Genomic DNA, 15,449 nt, shown 5'->3' on the forward strand with positions numbered 1-15,449 from the left:
GAAATGTTCTATCTGTGCTGTTTAATATAGTAGCCACTAGACACATTTATTTTATTTTATTTTATTTTATTTTATTTTATTTTATTTTATTTTATTTTATTTTATTTTATTTTATTTTTGTTAATCACCTGAGGATACTTTTCCATTATTTTTTAGAAAGAGTGGAAAGGCGGAGTAGAGACAGAGAGAGAAACATTGATGTGAGACACCCATCGATTGGTTGCCTCCCACATGCACCCGACCAGGGTTAGGGGTCTAGCTGGCAACCTAGGTACTTGACCTTGATCGGAATCAAACCCAGGATCCTTCAGTCTGCAAGCCGATGCTCTATCCACTAAGCCAAGTTGCCTAGGGCAGTGGTCAGCAAACTCAGTCAACAGAGCCAAATATCAACAGTACAGCGATTGAAATTTCTTTTGAGAGCCAAATTTTTTAAACTTAAACTTCTTCTAACGCCACTTCTTCAAAATAGCCTCGGCCAGGCCGTGGTATTTTGTGGAAGAGCCACACTCAAGGGGCCAAAGAGCCGCATGTGGCTCGTGAGCCGCAGTTTGCCGACCACGGGTCTAGGGCACCACTAGCCACATTTAGATACTGAGCATTTGAAATGTGGCTAAGGCAACTGAGGAACTGAATTTTTACTTTTACTTATGTTTGTTAATTGAAAATTTAAATGTTCCTTAAGAAGAGGCCTAAAGTTTCCAATGACTGGATGGGTAAGTCTGTCTATACCCAAAAGTCCATTTTGCTGCCATTGCTACCATAATGGACAGTGTGCCATTTCAAGCCTTCATCATTCTTCTAAACTTCCTTTGTATAATTCTTTCACTCCCTCATAGAAGGGGTTAGTGCTCTTATAAAAGAGGCTTGAGGGAGCTTCCTTGCTTTTCTGCCAGTGATATTAAAAGAAGCCAGCAGTCTGCAAACAGGAAGGGTGCTCTCATCAGAATCCACTCATCCTGGCACCCCAATCCCAGACTTCAACCCTTCAGAGCTGTGAGAAATAAATTTCTGTTGTTTGTAAACCACGCCATCTATGGTACTTTGTTACAGCATCTCCACTGATGAAGACACCAACACCCCATGACATAGTTGTTAACACTATATTGAATTCCAACTTTTGAAGGAAGCACTGGAACACATGAGGTACTAGACTTCCTGGAATGTAGAATTTCAAAGGAACTAACCAATACTTATTTATAAGACCCTCACATCAGAAAAAAAAAAAAATGAAAAATAAGGGGGAGGGGCTTTCCAAGAATTTCATGAAGAAGATTTTGGAAGGAAATGTCATGGATTATTATGATCCCCCTGCCTCCCTCAATCTGTCCTCCTGTTCTCCCCACCATCTCCCTTCAACACAGGAAGGACTGAGAAACTGGGAATGACAACAAGCTGTAAAATAGAAGAGACAGTAGGACACCATCAAAGAGAAAGGGAAGACCAGGCCCCACTTCCCACTGTAGGTGAGCAGCTCAAAGAAGGCTTCAGCTGAAGGTAAGTGAGAAGATTTTATGTTAAAATAAAATTTCAAGTTTGGATTATAACCTAAGACATACTGCATTTCTGAGCTGTGACTATATTTGCCGCGTTAGAAGGTCATAGGGCTTACTCTTCCTGAAGAGTGACCAGTGAAGTCAGAGGGATTGAGTTTTCACACAGGCAGGAGCAGGATTACTCTTACGGGGCAGATTTGATGGGACAGTGGGAGACAGAAGCAAAGCTGTATTTTGAATCACATGGCTTGAATCCCTTGTACATAATCATAATCCCCAAATTTTCCCAGCCATCTGCCCACCCAAACCTGGAAGCACTCCCCACGGCAGTGTACTCTTTTATATAGCCAAGGCCAAGCACCCCTCAACACCTTGCATTAAAGCATGCTCTGCTGAGAGCAGAGGGTAATTCAAGAAGACAGAAACTGCTACAAAGTGGAAGACTAGTTGGCTCATACCAGGGATTCATTGTTATCAATCTCTTCACTTTCTTGCACTTTGTAATTAATCTTCACTCTTAATTCTGCCTAGCTTTTGGACATTGCCTTCTGTCCCAAACCAGTCCTGACACTCAGCTCCAGGGCCTGACTAGAGTATGGGCCCGAGGGGCACTCAAAGGCCTCTCACCTCACACCCACACTCCAGGGCAGGCATGTCTGTGGTTATGACGGATGGAGCAAGGAGGAAGGGGTGAGTTGAGTGACTGTATCCTTCCTGGCAAGCCAGATTCCACAGCAGGCTCAGTGCTCCAGGTTAAAAGAGGTCTGTGAGACCTACTGAACCATTAAATATAAACTAGACTCTACAACTATCTTCAACTGTTTCTTCTTCTAGTAATCTCTTAGTATTTTTCAATCCCATCTCATCAGACTTCGCATTCACTTTGATATATCCATTACACTTTTGACCCTATTAAATGCTGTCTCTTCATCCTACCAACACCTCTCTGAACCACTTTGGCTGATACTGCTACAGAATCTCTACTCAACTTCAAATAACCTCTAGCCCATGGGTACATAACGATGAGCAGTGCTGCCACCCACGTGGCTCACCAATGCTTGAGCATCTGAATGGGTCAGGCAGGATAGGAGGCACAGGGGCATAAGAGAGGATGGCAACAAGAACTGCGAGTCAATAATAGATGCCCATTATGCCTCAATAGAGCTGAAATTTAAAAACAAACCAGCACAAAACGGTGAGTATTTTTAGAACTGCTGCTGTGATACAGGGTGGATGTACGTGTAACACATTCAACAGATGTCTTATATTTATTTTTATTTTCAGTTCTGTGTGAAGCCAGGCATTACATTCCATTCCCCCTTTTTCTCTAAATTTTAGTTTACAGACCAATTTGAATATTTCTATTTGTTGCCTATAATTCAATCTTGAAGTGACTAAAACTGATGTTATTCTTCCAAGAAGCATATTTTCTTTTCAATAGAGCAATATGAAAGTCAAACAGAGGTCAATCAATAGTTGAATGGTTTCATGAACCAGAGAATTAGAATGCAACAGCTGTCACCATTTCCAATTTGGGAAAGAAGCAGTAAAAACAGATGTTTTGTGGTTGTTGGTTCGGTCAGAGAAAATTATTTTCACATTGCCCTGTTCAGATTTGCTAATAATGGAGGGAAGGTTTTTACAGGAAATACTTTATTTTCCCCTAGATTCCAAATTCAATCAAATATATCAAGTTTTTGCTCAGTTCTCTGAATTAAATGGTTATGGAGATCAGTGCATATATCATGGGGTAGGTGATATGAATGACAGAGTGAGGAAAAGTTGCTCTGGACTAATTGGCCCTGGAGTCTTTTTATCAAAGACAATCTACTCAGGAGCACTGATAGAAGTTAGGCAAGATCATTTCAGTATGTTTCAGGGATCAAGAAATTAACTCACTTGCCCAGCTGGTGTGGCTCAGTGGTTGAGCGTCGACCTAGGAACCAGGAAGTCACGGTTCAATTCTCAGTCAGGGCACATGCCCAGGTTGTGGGCTTGATCCCAGTGTGGGGCATGCAAGAGGCAGCCAATCAATGATTCTCTCTCATCATTGATGAATCTATCTCTCTCTCCCACTCCCTTCCTCGATAAAAATATATTTTTTTAAAAAGAACTTCAGAGGTAAGGTAGGGGACGGTGGGGGTAAGGAGGAGAGATCAACCAAAGGACTTATATGTATGCATATAAGCCTAACCAATGGACACGAACACCAGGGGGGTGAGGGCATGAGTGGGGGGTGGGCGTTAAGGGGTTAATAGAGGGATGAGGACACATGTAATACCTTAATCAATAAAGAAATTTAAAAAAATAAAAAAGAAATTAACTCACTTTTCAGCACTTCTAAATATAAAAGTAAGGTGAATATAATTCAGAACTGCTGAAAAAGTAAGTTAATTATGTGATACTACCTGTCTTCATTCCTCTTCTTTCACTGACAAGTGCCAATTTAAGGATTGTTTATTGCAAGTAGCATAATCCAACAATGCAGTCAGCTTCTTTGGGGTGTGATGAGTTTAAAACCATAATAGAATTCTTCAAGCACAGGGCAAGACACTATTGAAGGAAGTCTTACATTGGGCTTGTTGACTGGGGATTATATGACTTCTAAGACCTCCACATTTTTTTTTTTTTTGTATGTGCTCCTGTTTCGTGTTCTTTTATGAGATGGTCAGACAGATGCTGTACTAGAAGCCACAGAGGTGAGGCTCAAGAAACACCAAAGTGAATTATACTCAGAGGTCCTAGGCCCTGATGTCATGGTATGCCACACAGGACCACATAGGAAAGCCATTAGGGTGACGCATAGATAGGAGACTAAAGCTGGGAAAGATTTAGGCCATTGCCAGAATTGAAGTTTCCATGGGGAAGGCAAAGCTATGCTGAGTGGACAGTTTATGACTGCCTAATTGGAATATTTTTATTCAGGTTTTGAGCTATAGGAGTGGTCCCTAGTGTTCTGGCACCTGGTTCTACTATGGCTAAGGCAGAATAATATTGCTTCCGGGGTGTATAAACCAGATAGAGAAGGTTTGGTTTTGGCTTGGTTAGTTGGCATATCAAAGACTGCTCTATTGAGCCTTTTAAATTTTCTATTTATCCTATATAATAAAGAGGTAATTTGCAAATTGACCCTCATGCCCTCACAAGATGGCTGCCTATGACCAGGCCGGCAGGGTGGTTAGTGAGGGATGACCAAATGACTAAAGAAGCAGGCTGCATGGGGCGACCAGGTCGGCAGGGGGGTTAGTGAGGGACGAGCAAATGACTGAACAAGCAGGCTGCGTGGGGCGACCAGGCTGGCAGGCGGGGGGGTTGGGGGGGGGGAGGCAGTTAGGGGTGACCAGGCTGGTAGGGGGGGAAGTAAGGGGCAACCAGGCAGGCAGGCAGGTGAGCAATTAGGAGCCAGTGGTCCAGGATTGTTAGAGGGATGTCTGACTGCCGGTTTAGGCCTGATCCCCGGATAGGGCCTATACCGTCAGTAGGACATCCCCCAAGGGGTCCCAGATTGGAAAGGGTGCAGGCTGGGCTGAGGGGACTCCCCCGCACCCCGTGCATGAATTTCGTGCACTGGGCCTCTAGTTTATTTAATAATGAGAGAGGAGAGAGAGACATCAATTTGTTGTTCTACCTATTGATGCATACATTGGTTGATTCTTGTATGTGCCTTGACTGGGGAAAAAATCCACAGCTTTGGAGTATCAGGATGATGCTCTAACCCAGTGGTCGGCAAATCATGGCTTGCGAGCCACATGCGGCTCTTTGGCCCCTTGAGTGTGGCTCTTCCACAAAATACCACGTGCGGGCAACGCATGTACAGTGCAATTGAAACTTCATGACCCATGCGCAGAAGTCAGTTTTTGGCCTGGGCGAGTCTATTTTGAAGAAGTGGCGTTAGAACACTCAAGGGGCCAAAGAGCCACATGTGGCTCCAAGCTGCGGTTTGCCGACCACTGCTCTAACCAACTGAGCCACCTGTCAGAATTCTGCTGAGCCTTTGCTATCTCTAAAATGGCTAGCCCTGGAGCATTAATGGCACCAAAATGTTGTTGTGGTTGAATATATATTTGTTTTAATAATAATTTAGTGAGACCAATGCTATTGAATATAGTTTATTATTTGAAAATATTGTTAGCTCTATGTGATACAATAAATTAAAGATGAGTTTCTAAATTAAAAATTTTTACCTTTTTAACATGGAAATGTTTAACCTTTTGCACTCGGATGTCGAATGTGACTCGACATGGTTAGCATTAGAATAAAGGAATCGAAAAAAAGCAAGCGAGTGCAAAGGGTTAATAGATAGAAAAGTAGGATGAATATTACAACACACCCCTTTGCATTTGTCATCTATTTAAGTCCTTATAAGTTCATAGTAATCTTGGTTTATCCATACCTCACACTCCTCCTGACCATTGCCCTGGATTATTTTGAAACAAATTCAAGATTTCATATAATTAATTCATCTGTAAATGCTTCAATATATATTTCTTTAAAATATGTATTTTTAAAAATAAGCCACAACCTATTATCACAGAAAAAAATAACAAGAAAATTCCTTAATATAGTCAATATCCAGGACTATTCACATTTCGCCGAGTATTTTACAGCCAATGAAGCTTATATTGAAAACTAGAGGCCTGGTACAAGAAGTTCCCTGGGAATGAGGGGTCCCTCAGCCTGGCCTGTGCCCTCTCACAGTCCAGGACTCCTCGGGGGATGTCCATCTACCGTCTTAGGCCCGATGCCACCTGGTATTGGGCCTAAGCTGGCAGTCAGACATCCCTCTCACAGTCCAGGACCCCTCGCTCCTTACTGCCCACCTGCAACGGAGGCGGGGGAGGGTCCCTCTACCACCGTGGTGCTCGCCAGCAGTGAGCCCAGCTTCTGGCTGAGCGGCGCTCCCCCTGTGGGAGCGCACTGACCACCAGGAGGCAGCTCCTGTGTTGAGTGTCTACCCCCTGGTGGTCAGTGCGCATTATAGCGACCGGTCATTCTGTCCTTTGGTCTATTTGCATATTAGGGTTTTATTATATAGGATTGATTTTGATGATGGTGATAGCTGAAAAAGAAGTATCACAAAAACATAATAAATCAATATGCATTAAACATTTAGAGTTAAGTTAAATTGTGGATGATAGTGGATGTGAAAGTATATTTCAAAGAATCACCTTGACAATTTTGAACATTTTTGCCCAACCTTTTAAGATCTGATTAGGCTGCCATTGTTTTCATCTTGTAATACATTTGACAAAAGAGCTCTTTTTTAAAAAAATTGAGATATGAGTGACATATAACATTTTGTAAGTTTAAAGTGTACTGCATGTTAATTTGTTACATTTATCTATTACCATATGATTACCACCATAGCCTTAGCTAACATCTCCACTGTGTCATATAATTATCATTTCTTTTTCTGTAGTGAGGGCATTTAAGATCTAGTATCTTAGCAACTTTGCAGTATATAATACAGTATTGTTAACTATAAAAAGAGCTCTTATCAGGAAACAGAAAGTTCAGCTCCACTGTCTTCTTGTTTCCTTGTGTGCTTTGCTAGTATCACTATCCAGCACTGATTTCTTTGGAATAATTATAAAGCCATTTATACATATTATGAGAACTACTTTAGTTAAAACCATATATCATACTAGAAGCCCGATGCACGAAGATTCATGCAAGAATGGGCCTTCCTTCCCCTGGCTGCCGGCACCGCCTTTGCTCCGGCCGGAGCCGCCTTTCTGCCTTCCCACGCTGCACAGAGGCCAGGAGCGGCTGGGGTGGTGCAAAATGCCTGCGTCCCACCCCCGGCCACTCGGTGCCTGTGTATGCAAATTAATCCACCATCTTTGTTGGGTTGATTTGCATACTCACTCCTGATTGGCTGGTAGGCATCACAAAGGTATGGTCAATTTGCATCTTTCTCTTTTATTAGTGTAGATATCATCTATACGAATAAAAGGGTAATATGCTAATTAGACTGGGTGACCAGACATCTTCCAGACGTCCGACTTTTTTCTGGACAGTTAGGGGGCGACCAGGCCAGTAGGGGGTCAGTTGGGGGGCAGTCAGGCCAGAAGGGGGGCAGTTAGGGGGCAACCAGGCCCACAGGGGGGCAATCAGGCAGGCAGGCAGGCAGGCAAGCAGTTAGGAGCTAGCGGTCCCAGATTGCGAGAGGAATGTCTGACTGCTGGTTCAGGATTGGGCCTAAACCGACAGTGGGATATCCCCCGTGGAGTCCCTGATTGGAGAGGACTGAGGGGGTCCCCCCGCTCCCGACATGAATTTCATGCATCGGGCCTCTAGTATATCATAAAATGATATATAAGCCATAAATCTACTTATATCACACTTAACATTTGATATATTACCATATCTACACTAATAAAAGAGAAAAATGCTAATTGACCGTACCTTCGCTACGCCCACAGCCAATCAGAGCAAGTATGCAAATTAACCCAACAAAGATGGCGGTTAATTGGCATACACTGAGGGAGGGAGGAGTGAAGACTGAAGACACCATAGAAGGAAGAGGGAGGAAAAGCGGAAAGCAAGGCGGCTGCCAGAGGGAAAGCGCGGGCGGCATGCGCAGCCACAACGGCAGTGGCAGCGGTGGCAGGCGGGTGCTGATGGCGTGCGAGGCCATAGTGGCCTCAATGGCGGTGGTGGTGGCAGGCAGGGCAGGGCGGGGCGCGTGAGGCCACGGCGGCCTCAATGGCAGCGGTGGTGGCGAGCGGGCCGGCGGTGGTGTGCGTGCGCAGCCACAGCAACCGCTTGCAGGAATCTTCCTGCAAGGGGCTCCTAGTACTTCAAATAAAGGGACAAGGGAAGACTCTTCTATCAAGCCCTCTGTGTTCTGGAACCATCATTCCAATCCACCCAAAATTCTGCTCTTATTATATAGAATTCAAGACATATCTTAAGGTAAAACGAGGGCACCCATGTCAAGCTATATATTCAATATTAGTAAAGCTTATTTTTTCCAAAAAAAAATTTAATTAAAATAATAAATATAAATGCATGTTCTTCCTACTACTGGATTGACCCATGTACTCTTTTGAGTGAACACCTACTTTGTGTTTACTGAGCTTTCTAGATCTGTGAATTGCTCTCTGTCAGTACTTTTGGGAGGTTTTTAGTCATTATTAATCTAAATATTTATTCTGCTCCATTATCTCTTTCTTCTCCATTTGGTATTCCAATTAGACGTGTTACAACCTTTTAAATTGTCCTACAGTTTTTAGATATTTTATTCTGTTCTTTTTATTGTTTATTTTTGTGTGCATTTCCTTCAGGGAAGTCTCTGTCAACCTATCTCAAGCTTATTGACCTTCTCATGTCCAGGCTACCGATGTGCCCACCAAAGACATCCTTCATTTATGTTGTGTTTTGTATTCCTAACATTTCCTTTTGATTCTTTCTTAGAGTTTCCATCTCTGTTTATATGACCCATCTGTTCTTGCATGTTGTCTACTTTTTCCTTTTAAGAACTTAATGTTAATCATAGTATTCTAAATTCCCTGTCTCATAATTTTAACATCTTTATTATAGTTAAGTCTGCTTCTGATGCTTGTTTTGTCTTTTCAGATTTTTTCCTTACCTTTTATTTTTATTATTATTATTTTACATTTTTATTGATTTCAGAGAGGAAGGGAGAGGGAGAGAGAGAGATAGAAACATTAATGATGAGAGAGAATCATTGATCGGCTGCCTCCTGCATGCCCCCTCCTGAAGATCGAGCTCACAACCCGGGCATGTGCCCTTGACCAAAATCGAACCTGGGACCCTTCAGTGTGCAGGCCGCTCTATCCACTGAGCCATACCAGCTAGGGCTTTCCTTACCTTTTAGCATATCTTAGTAATTTTTGTTGTTGTTGTTAATAGCTGGATATAATATAGAAGTTAATAAGACAGATACATAGTCTTCAGTGTGAAATTTTTATGTTAATCTGGTTAGGAATCCAGTTGTGTTTAATGTCTCTGTAGCTGTATGTACCAGAGCTTCCAATGCCTTGAATGTCCTCTTTATTTCTTCCCTGTTGACTTTAGGCTTCCCTAAGTACTCCTCTTGAGGGAGAGTCTGTTTCAAAGCTCTTTCAGCAATAGCCCGTCGTTATTATGTTACCAGTGGAAGTGGGGTATCCCTTTCCACACTGAGTGCTGTGGGTGGGGTCCTGACAATATCTCCAAGAAAAATAATTTTCTGAGACTTGCCCAGGAGTATAAGTGATTTTTATTTTGCATGGCATTACATTCCTGGGTTTCCAAAGTCCCATTTCCCTTAATCCAGCCTTGGAAGAAGTGCAAGGATTCAGTACAGCTAAAAGCAAAGCCAGTGTCTAGAGTTTCTATTCCATGTTGGAATTGGGTCCAGTACAGCATTAGGCTAGTGGCAGTCCACTAGTCCATTGTGTGCGTAATCTAATCAGGATTTGAAATAATTCTGATTTGAGCCTTATGTCTAGTTCACCCTTGATTCCTGGGTGGGACCCTCCAGGGTTCTCCCATAAAACCTGCAATATTTATGAGCCATGTGTGCAAATGCAGGAGCCTGAGAGCCCTCAAGCCAGGAGTCAACCAAGAGAAACCAAGAGATACCAAGATAGCGAACTTCTTTGTTTAGGAGATTAAATATTCCAAATCTTCCCATGCTTGCAGTGGCCACTTCTACTCTGGCCAATGATCTGCTCCCAGGTGTGACTGATAGACAAGTACCTTCCCTCTTTTAACCTGACCTTACCATGTCTGTTCTCTCCCAGTCCAGTCACTTCCCCCAATGTCTGTGGGGAATAAACTGGTGGCTCCTTGGGGAGTGTTAATCCACAGTTTCCTGGAAAAGCTTTACAAATGACATGCCTATAATATTTGGTCTTCCCTTTGCTCCTTAAGAACTAGGTTAGTTACAATGGTGTCAATTATGCTGAAGTACTGTTGGCATGTAGCAACGTGTAGGATTAAATCTCAGTCTTTTAGTGGACTTGTTTCCTTGGACTGTTACCTTTTCAAGTGTTTTTCCCTTTGAGTGAGATAGGAAGACTAGGAGACTAAAGTGAAATGCCCTTCCCCTGTGGAATCCCTTGTCACATCCCGCGTGTTTCAGGGTTCCTGTTCAGGTCCGGTTTCTGGAGAAGGCCACAATCAAAATGAAAAGAAGCTAGAAAAGAATCAATTTGGATAAATGGGGGGCCAGGCGAGAGCCCACCTCTAGTGGGAGGACTACTACTGCTCTGGCCTTTGCCATCCCTTTTATTGGGGTTCTGAGATATACCCATATCCTTTAGGCAGGAAATTCCAATAATAGACAATCAGCAAAAATTTACATATGATTAACAGGTGAGAGTTGCTTTAACTACCAATGTCTCAGCTAAACAATGAATGACTAGCTCTGACCATTCAGAGCGATTAAGGTTGACCAAAGCATTCCGGATTCCCTTTTCACATTTAACTTCCAATGTCTCAATGTTCGGTTTCCGGCATTCCCCCATTTGGGATAAGACTGTGCTAAGATTTCTCCCAACACCCAAAGTAGGTCTTTGTTAAGGAGTGCGGCTCTGGGTGTTTTTCACAAAGATTACTCTTTCCTTCTCCCTCTCAGATCCACAAGGGGATTTTTCTCAGCTTTTGATCATGGCATTGTAAGAAACAATGAAACCTATAGAGATTTTTTTGTGAGTTTATTTGAGTTAAACTATAGACAATTGCTGGGAAGCATAATCTCAATGGATTGAGATAATGCTCCAGAGAATGTCAGTTTTGCACTTTATTTTATTCACTAGGGGCCCGGTGCACGAAATTCGTGCACTGGGGAGGGGTCTCTCAGCCCAGCCTGCCCCCTCTCACATACTGGGAGCCCTCAGGGGATGTCCTACTGATGGCTTAGGCCCACTCCCCATTGTGGGCAGATCTAAGCCGCAGTCTGGCCTCCCTTTGCGGGAGGTGACTGGGCTGATCAGGGAAGGCGCCAGCCCCATCACCCCTCTGCTGCAGCCACTGTCAGTCACCAGAGTTGCCAAGATATTTTCATCAACACGGACTCCAGTCCCTTCACCATGAAAAAATGACAACTTTCTTTAGGCATTTTCAAGATGTGTCTTTCCTAGGATATGACATTTCCTTATTTATTTTTCTTTGTATCCTCACCTGAGAATATGTTTCCATTGATTTTTTCCCCTTCCCTTCGATCCCAGGCTCGGCCCCTGCCCAAGCCTAAAGCCTCTGCCTGAGGCTTTAGGCTTGGGCAGGCACCCACCCCGGTGCCCTGTCCCTCCCATCGCAGGCTTGCCCCCTTCCCAAGCCTAAAGCCTCCACCCGAGGCTTTAGGCTTGGGCAGGGGGTCCCCCCTGCCCCTCCAATTTCGGGCTCGGGCTTCCCAAGCTTTAGGCTTGGGCAGGGGGCCACTTCGATTGCAGGCTCGGTCCCTTCATAAGCCTAAAGCCTCCGCCCCAGGCTTTAGGCTTGGGAAGGGCCCCTCCCTCACCCCTCCTATGGCCAGCTGGGAGTGTCCTGGGTGCCAAGGAGGTTCCCGGGACCCAGGTATGTATGCAAATTAACTGCCATCTTTGTTGGGTTAATTTGCATACCCACTCTGATTGGCTGTGGGCGTGGCAGAGGTATGGTCAATTTACATATTTCTCTATTATTAGGTAAGATTGCAATCGAAAGAGAAGACACAAGTGGGTTACATGAAATCCACTGGTGATAGATTAGGGAGGTGGGAGAAAGCAAAGCAGGGAAACTTCTGGGATTGGATGAAAAACAAAATGATAGACACATACATTTTTTACATAGGTGGGTACAGTATAGTTACCAGTAATAAATAACGTGATAACAACAACAATGAGGATGTATGGTCTCAGACACGGTGCATTGTTGTACCCTGAGGGGTCTGTGAAAAGGGGAGTTATCCTGACATTACAAAGGAATGTTATCATAGCTGCAAAAGACAATAGACAGGCTTAGTTAAGGTAAAGATTGACCTTTGTTAAGGAAGATTCTAGCCTAGGAAATGACTGCCTGCCATAAAATTCTTTTAGTTAAAAGGTTTTAATTTCAGACCATCCTTTGTGGTTACTTTAGGTCTCTGAGTTTGCAAGGCCACCATACAAGCCTTCCCTGAGCTTTTCTGGTTAGCATGTTGCCACTTTTCATCCACAATCATGAGAACCAGTTTTGGAAAAAACTCAGGTGTTATTTCTTCAAATATTGCTATTATACAATTGCCTCTATTCTCTCTTTCTGGGATTGCAATTTCACATGTGATACACCATGTTACCTTGTCACAGGTTTCTTGTGCTCTTTTATGTATTTTCTATATTTGTTGTTGTTTATTTTATTTTATTATTTATTAAATAAAATAACAAAAAATAAAAAATTAAATAAAAATGTATTTTCTGCCCTAACCGGTTTGGCTCAGTGGATAGAGCATCGGCCTGCGGACTGAAAGGTCCCAGGTTTGATTCCGGTCAAGGGCATGTACCTTGGTTGCGGGCACATCCCCAGTAGGGGGTGTGCAGGAGACAGCTGATCAATGTTTCTCTCCCATCGATGTTTCTGAATCTCTATCCCTCTCCCTTCCTCTCTGTAGAAAATCAATAAAATATATATTTTAAAAAATGTATTTTCTACGTTTCTATCTCTCATATTGCTAGATGATATTTTCCACAGAGAGAATTTACTTTCACTTCCTTTACTAAGGTACCAGAATTCTCAGGTCATTTTAATCTAGTCAGGGTTTGAAATAATTCTGATTTGAGCCTTATGTCTGATTCACTCTTGATTCCTGGGGTGGGACCCTCCAGTGTTCTCCCATAAAACCTGCAATATTTACTTGGCTTTCTCCTTCTACATGGTCCTTAAAACTTAGTTTCTGTCATTGGAACTTTAGGAGTCTATCACAGCCTGTGCTTACTTTTGTAGCTTCAGCAGTTGCTTTTGGAGTTGACAGGTCCTAGATTCATCTTTCTGAAATTCCATTCTCTCTAGGGCATTGGTCTGACAAATCTTTGCTGTTTGGCAGCTTTCTTATGCCTTCAAATAGATTTTTTTTTGTTTTATTTTACTTTTGTCCAGAACTTCTACTTCTTAGTTAGAATTATTATAACTGAAAATACTTTAAAAAAATAAATAGGACCATAGAGAATAAAATAATTTGTTTTTTCTCTGTATCTTAGTGATCTGAAATTTTGGTCCCATATCAATTAAAGTATCAACTAAGGTCTGGTCCAGAAATGGTATATATGCTTGTTTTTGATAAAATACTAGGGATCTAACTCAAGTTTTATAATGTATTTTTTTAAATTTCACCAGAAATACCTAGTCAGTACACTATGTACAACATTTCTTTTCATAAGTTTTTTTGCAAACACCAGTTTTGGATAAGGAAATAGCATTTTATGGCATATACCAACTACAAACTAGACTGTGAGGTTAAGTAAAGTTCTCTGGGAATTCTATGGTTAACCAAACTCTGTGGATGACAGTTTTCTCTTGAAGGTTCTATAGTTGGTTTATTACATTTTGTGATTATACATTTTGATAATAGCCTTTATGATTTCACATATTTTAGAGGTCATCCTAAGGGAAAATGAGCAAGCTTTCCAAAGTTGTCTTAGGTATATTCCAAACTCCTAAAAATGATGTCCCTTCACTTTAATGCCTTTTATGCCTCCTTGACCATGCAAATGCTCAAAAGAATTTAATATGTTCCTGAATAATGAAAACAGAGGCATTCTCTAGATTTTCAATGTTCCCCTGAAAATAAGAAACTCAAACTTATGTCTGACTGGCGGGGTTCAGTGGTTGAACATTGATCTATGAATCAGGAGGTCACGGTTCAATTCCCAGTATGGATACATGACAGGGTTGCAGGCTCAATCCCCAGTGGGGGCCATACAGGAGACAGCCAATCAATGATTCTCTCACATCATTGATGTTTCTATCTCTCTCTATCCCCCTCTCTTCTGCTCTGAAATCAGTAAGAATATTAGGAAAATATATTAGAAAAATAAAAATAAAAATATATTAGAAAAATGTTTATTTTAGGCTATGTTTATACAATACATCTTTTTTTCTTTATTTTCCAGTATCCTTATATTTTATGTGAGTCTCTTGAAAGTAGCATACAGTTAGCTTTGTTGTTGTTGTCCAATATGAAAATATTTTAATTGGATAAATTAGTTTATTTTTATTAATATCTGATATGTTCGAGTTTAACCTATCACTTTGCTAATGGTTAAGTATTTATCTTGTTTACTCTATATTTCTTTTCTCTCATTTAGGTTAATCAGTTGCTCAAAATATATATGACTTAAGTTATATTGGCAAGATACTTACACTAAGATAAAAATATCCTCAGAAATAGAGAACTTTTAACTAGTATAAAATTATACCTTGAATAAGGCAAGATATAAAATGAAAAGTCAGAGGTCTGAGGAGGCCAGAATTGGAGAAACAATTGGTAAGCAGTCTTCAAGTAGACATAGTAAGTCGTAAGAGAAACTTTCCATTGATTTAATCCCAGTATTGCAGGGACCTAAGTTATAACTAGAAAAGCGTCTAAGGATCAAGGGTGTAGTGAGTAAACACAGAGAAGTTCTATTGTCAACAGGTACTTGTATTAGTCCATCTTGTCTGCATAGAAAGCATTTATAACAACTAGTGTCCCGGTGCACAGATTCGTGCACATTGAAAGGAAATTAATTAGAAGACATATTTTAATATCGCTATTCACCCTTTCTCTATAACAGAAGTGTCAACAAAATTCACGATCAACAATGACAGATCGAAACACACGTGTGCAATTGGTGCCAGCGAGAGCTTTATATGTATAGTGCATGTGTAAGTCAACTAGCCTTTTATAAGTATAGAATAAACTTGCGTAGTTAGACCTGCTTTCTGATGTAGCTAAACTTTTTCCAGCCCAGTGAAGCACCCCAACTTCTCTTTCAGGTAACTGTCAGC

The sequence above is a fragment of the Eptesicus fuscus genome, chromosome 6 (assembly GCF_027574615.1).
Source record: "Eptesicus fuscus isolate TK198812 chromosome 6, DD_ASM_mEF_20220401, whole genome shotgun sequence".
Lineage (NCBI taxonomy): Eukaryota > Metazoa > Chordata > Mammalia > Chiroptera > Vespertilionidae > Eptesicus > Eptesicus fuscus.